The sequence below is a fragment of the Nicotiana tabacum genome, chromosome 3 (genome assembly GCF_000715075.1).
Source record: "Nicotiana tabacum cultivar K326 chromosome 3, ASM71507v2, whole genome shotgun sequence".
NCBI lineage: Eukaryota > Viridiplantae > Streptophyta > Magnoliopsida > Solanales > Solanaceae > Nicotiana > Nicotiana tabacum.
The window spans coordinates 201,538,401-201,544,400 of NC_134082.1; positions in this window are offsets into that span (position 1 = coordinate 201,538,401).

A 6,000-nucleotide genomic window follows, 5' to 3' on the forward strand; every position below is an offset into this window, starting at 1 on the left:
TCAAATGTGATGCGACTCAGTAATAAAACTATATGCATACTCTCAGAGTATCAATTCACTCAGTCCTCCCAGTCGCTCAGTCCTCACAGCCACTCAATCCTCACAATCACTCGGACTCGGCACTCGACACTCAGCACTCGCACTCAGTAAGTACCTGTGCTCACTAGGGTGTGTAGACTTCGGAGAGGCTCCTTTAGACCAAGCACTATAATAAGCCAATTATGGCATAAATCAATCAGGCCCTCGGCCTCACTCAAGCATAAATCAATAAAACATGTTGCGGCGTGCGACCCGATCCCATAAATATCCTCACAATCAGGCCCTCAACCTCACTCAAGCATAAATCAATAAAACATGCTACGACGTGCAGCCCGATCCCATCAATATCCTCACAATCAGGCCCTCGACCTCACTCAGTCATCAATCTCTCCAGTCTCTCGAGCTCTCAACGTTATGAAACTAGCCCGACAATAATGATGTGAAGTATCAATAATAACAACTGAGACTGAGATACGATATGAATGCATGAATATGAAATATTAATAAAATCAATGAGATGATAGCAAGAAACGACCATTATGGGTCCCAACAATATCAGTATAGGCCCAAACATGATATCTATCATGATGTACATCTCATTTACTTTATCAAATGGTGAAAACACATGTATCAGCAAAATAGGACCACTATTCTGTGCCTTGGACACAACAAAGTCACAATTCACAGGGTGCACGCCCACACGCCCATCACCTAGCATGTGCATCACCTCAATATCAATCACATAGCACGTAATTCGAGGTTTCATACCCTCAGCTCTAAGTTTAGAAGAGTTACTTATCTTAAACAAGCCAAATCCAATGCCGAGCAAGCCAAGCGATGCTCCAAGAATGCCATCACGTGCGTAGCGACCTCTGAATGGCTCAAACTAGCCAAAACCAACTCAAATACATAAGATAAAACCCAAGGAAACAATTTCAAATGATAAAGATCGAATTCTACATCAAATCTCAAATTCGGCCAAAAATCATACCCCGGCCCACGCCTCGAAACTCGACATAATTTGTACATCATTTAAAAAAATAAAACGTCATGGTTTGAGTGAATGAATTGACAAAGTGATTTTCAATTTGAATTTATCCAAATATTTCTCCAATATAATGTACATAATTTTTTTGAAAATAGAGATCACATTATTAATGTTTGAATATGATTTGAAATTAAATATCATTTTAGCGTTTATCCCTAGCCTAATTCTTAGTGGTTTAACATTATTAATAGTCCTACCTTTTTAGTTCTTCTATATATATAAAATTACTAGGTTACAACTCGATAGTGCAAATAATAGATTTTGGCTTTAATTTATGTAGTCCGATAGGTTTATAAATGTTAAATTCAAAGAAGGTCTATTTTGGGTAACCCCTATTTCTTCTCTTCCTTTCCCCTTCCATAAAATTCCAGCTTTTGTCCAATCATGTCACCGTCGGCTACTCCGCCTCCATTGTCAGCTCTGCATCAACTGCTATCTCTTTTTTCATTTTCATGTTTAGTCTTTTTCCCTTGCTCATTCTTTGCCCTTGTCTTACATCCCATTTTTTTGAAACTCTTGGATTCATCTTCCCACGCCAAAATCATCACATTCCTAATGCTTCATATTCCTACCTCGGGAAGAGGTAGATTAGGAAGGAGAGAGAGAGGTAATTCGGGTCCCCAAATGGGCCGAACCAATTCCTCATATCTATCTCCCCGCTATAATTCCTTGCAAAAATGAGAACCAAAAACTCAGGGAAAATGGCTACTGATTTTCCCCTCTCTATCTCTGTTGTTTTATAGTTGAGCCAGAGAAAGAAATAACAACAACAACATACCCATTATATTTCACGTACTGGATTTTGGAGAAAATCGTGTGTCCGCAGACCTTACCCCTGAAAACATCTTGAACGTAAAAATTTAGGTAAAATTGCATTAGGGTTTCAACTCATATGGAGAGAATATTTTCTTCTCTATATATGTTGAAAATGAGGAAAAGAATCTGATGGATCTTTCTAGATCCATTATTGTATATTTATATAATAGGCCAAAACAAATCCGGGTGCCCAATACCAAATGGACTCATTGACAGACTAAAGAACAAGACTAAGCATTATTACAAAAACAACCAGAAAATTAAATACAATTATTACACGGCTAACCACTTGTGTCACTACTTTTGTGTTTGGGATTAAAAGCTAAATACTCTATTATGCCAACACCCCCCCTCAAGTTGGAGGGGGAGATCACCTGCAACTTGGAGAGAAAATGATGATGGAGAGTGCCTGGCAGGGGCTTAGTGAGCAGATTAGCCAACTGGTTGGAGGTAGTGATGTGAGACAAGTATATCAAACCATCACTCAGCTTGGTCCGGATGAAGTAGCAATCAACTTCAATGTGCTTCGTTCGTTCATGGAAGACTAGATTCTTATCTATATGGAGGGCTGCCTGATTGTCACAAAAAACAGAAAATGGAAGCATAACAGGTACAACAAAATCAGCCAACACCTAGAAAACCAAGTTAATTCAGCAACCATATTTCTCAATGGCATGTACTCAGCTTCAGTAGAAGAAAGGGAAATAATGGGTTACTTCTTAGACTTCTAACTAACTAGACTATCCCCCAGAAAGATACAGAAACTAGTGACAGACCTCCTGGTATCAGGGCAAGCTGCCCAGTCATTGTCTGAGAAGGCAGTAATAGAGAAATCAGAGGAATCTGAATAAAACAAACCCAGATCCACAATGCCTTTGAGATATCTCAAAACATGTAAAGCAGTAGTCATGTGAGGGACCCTTAGGGACTTCAAAAACTGATTTAAATACTGAACAACAAAACAAATATCAGGTCTGGTATGAGTGAGGAAAACAATTTGCCTACCACACTTCTATAAGACTCAGGAGCAGACAGTAAATCACTAGAATTAGCATGCAATTTGGTGTTCAAATCCAAGGGGCAGACCACAAGAGTGACTGCAGCGCAGACAAACTACTGAAGAAGATCTGAAGTAAATTTCTTTTGATTGAGAATAACCCCACCAAGAATAGAAGACATTTCAATACCCAGGAAGTAATGCAAAGACCTTAGATCTTTGATTTTGAATTGAGAGTCCAAGAATTGCTTCAAGAGGAGATTTCAACACTATCATCCCCAGTTATAATGATGTCATGAACATACACTACCAGAAGAACCTTATGCCCACTACTGCCTTTGACAAACAAAGAGTAGCCATTAAGGGAATGAGAATAACCCCTAGAATATAAGGCCTGGGAAAGTTTGGCATACTATTGCCTAGAAGCTTGTCTAAGACTATAAAGGGATTTCTTCAGCTTACAAACAAGAGGGACAAAATTAGAAGGAGAAGAGATGGACAACCCCTGGGGTAATTTCATATAAACCTCCTCATCAATATTCACATGAAGGAAAGCATTGTTAGCACCAAGTTGAAAAAGATGTCAATATTCCTTAATAGCTACAACCACTAGACATTTGACAGTAGACATTTTAACTATAAGGGAAAAGATTTATGTAAATTCAACCCCTTCAACTTGAGTGTCACCTCTTATGACAAGTCTAGCTTTGTATCTCTCAACACTACCATCAACCATATACTTTATTTTGTACACCTATTTGTAACCTATTGGCTTCTTGCCAGCAGGGAGAGGGACAACATCCCAAGTCTGATTGGAATCCAAGGCTTTAAATTCCTTTGTCATTTCATCCTGCCAAGCCGGGATTAAGGCAGCTTGAGAGTAAGGCAATTTACATACATAATCGTGGAGGTAAGATGGAGTAGTATGTTGCCTGGAGGATTTTCTAATATGAGGAGAAGGAGAAAAAATGGGAGGAGAAGGAATATCAGAATTAAAAGGTACATGAGAAGCATTATGAGCAGGAGGAGAAGAACTAGGTGCAGGAGAAACAGGATGAGCAGGAGAACTAGGTACAGGAGGAGAAGAACTAGAAGAAGAAGTAGAGAGAGTTGAAGGAGAGGGAGGATAAGGAGAGGTAGGAGCAACAACAGAAGTGCGATGAGGAAAAGTAGTGAAAGGAATATCATTGGGATGATGAACTGTGACAACAGAAGGTGGAAGGTCAAAGGAAGGAGGAGAAGTTGCAAAAGGAAAACAATGTTCATGGAAGATGACATCCCTTGATACAAAAACATTTCTTGGTATACAGATTGTAAAGTTTGTAGCCCTTCTGGGCAAAAGGATAGCCTAAGAAAACACAAGGAATAGCCCTGGGTTGTAGCTTGTCCCTTTAAGGAATTGGAACAGTTGAATAAGCTAAACAGCCAAAGACCCTCAAATGTGAATATGTCGGTGGCTTCCCATACAGAACTTCATATGTAGAAGTATTTTGAAGGATTCTAGATAGAATTCTGTTGATCAAATAAGTAGCAGTTAACAAGTAGTCCCCCCAAAAACTGATAGGAAGTTTGGACTTAAAAAATAAAGCTCTACATGTTTCTAGGAGAGTTCTAAGTTTTCTTTCAACCACACCATTTTGTTGAGGTGTGTGAGAATGTTGTTTCAACCACACCATAAGAAAATACTTAGATCCAGAAGATATGGGTAAGGCCCCCATGTATCAATTGAAAGGGTCGAGTAGTAGTAATAAAATTGTCAGGAAAGGGAAGTCTAGTTTTTCTAGCCATAGGACAAATAGAACAAGGAAATGATTGCCTAGGTGGTAAAGAAGTTGATAAGATAGATATATTTTTCAATGCAATTGTTGGCTCCATTTCTGAGGCCTTAGCGGGAACCAGTGCTGGTATCCGTAAGAAGAAGGACCCCTGTCCAAGAACCAAGAAAGGGAAAAAGAAGGCGGATGAGAGGACTCCTCCTAAACAAGAGAGGACCTTAATGTTCATCGAGATGAAGGTAAATGACAAGCCCATTCGGGCGATAATAGACATGGGTGCTACCCACAATTACTTAGCCTCGACTCAGGTGGAGCGCCTTGGTCTAGTTGTAGGAAAGGACAGAGGTAGTGTCAAGGCTATCAACTCACCTCCTAAGCCAGTGGATGGAATAGCTAAAGAGGTACCAGTGAAGCTTGGCCCTTACGAAGGAAAATTCAACCTGCACGTGGTGATCATAGATAACTTCGAGTTGATAGTTAGATTGGAATTCCTGAGGCAAACGAACACCATGCCTGTACCATATGCTGACATGTTACTGATGATGGGAGAAAATGGAACCAAGCCCTACAATATCTCGTGCATGCCCATGAAGATGGCCGTTGAGAACATCTCGACCTTGCAGTTGAAGAAGGGGGTCAAAAGACATGAGCCCACGTTCCAAGCAACCCTCTGCATTGAAGATATAGAACGCTCCTCGGGTCATATTCCTAAACCCGTGAAGGAGCTACTACTGGAGTTTGAAGATGTCATGCCACAAGGCATGCCAAAGCGACTACCGCCTAGGCGCACTGTGGACCATGAAATTGAGTTGGTGCCGGGTGTGAAGCCACCCGCCCAGGTGCCCTATAGGATGTCACAACCCGAACTCATCGAGCTTCGGAGACAATTGACGGAAATGCTATATACAGGGATCATTGTGCCCTCCAAGTCCCTATATGGGTCCCCTGTTCTATTCCAAAAGAAACATGATGGCAGCGTGCGACTCTATGTGAATTATCGGTGCTCTAAACAAAATCACCGTGAAGAACAAGTACCCTATTCTGCTAACGGCAGACTTGTTCTATAGACTGAGTGGTGTGACGATGTTCACTAAGATAGAACTGAAGACATGTTATTGGCAAGTTCGGATTGCAAAGGGTGATGATCGCAAGATGACCTGTGTGACAAGATATAGGTCGTACGACTTCCTGGTCATGCCGTTCGGCTTGACTAACGCCCCATCTATATTTTGCAGTCTGATGAACCAAGTCTCCGAGAGTACACTGACGAATTTGTGGTGGTCTACTTGGATGACATTGTGGTATATAGCCAAATATTGGAAGAA